A 256-nucleotide genomic window follows, 5' to 3' on the forward strand; every position below is an offset into this window, starting at 1 on the left:
GGGGGGGGGGGAGCTACGGAGGGGAGAGAGAGAGAGAGAGAGAGAGAGAGAGAGCCAGGCCAAAGAGAGATTGAAAGAAAGAGCGTGGCGTCGGGAGCAGAGGGTGGCTGGGATGACTGTCTGGTGGGTGGAGGCGGGAGGGGTACGTAGACTGGCACCTTCTTGGAGTTTCGACTGTCGTCACGGATTCGCGTCGCTCGCGGTCTCAGCCGTGGGTTCGGGTTATGGGGGGGCGGCGGCGGCGGGGGAGAGGAGG

This window comes from Cephus cinctus, unplaced genomic scaffold, assembly GCF_000341935.2.
Source record: "Cephus cinctus unplaced genomic scaffold, Ccin1 Ccin1_scaffold1004, whole genome shotgun sequence".
In the NCBI taxonomy this organism is placed as follows: Eukaryota; Metazoa; Arthropoda; class Insecta; order Hymenoptera; family Cephidae; genus Cephus; species Cephus cinctus.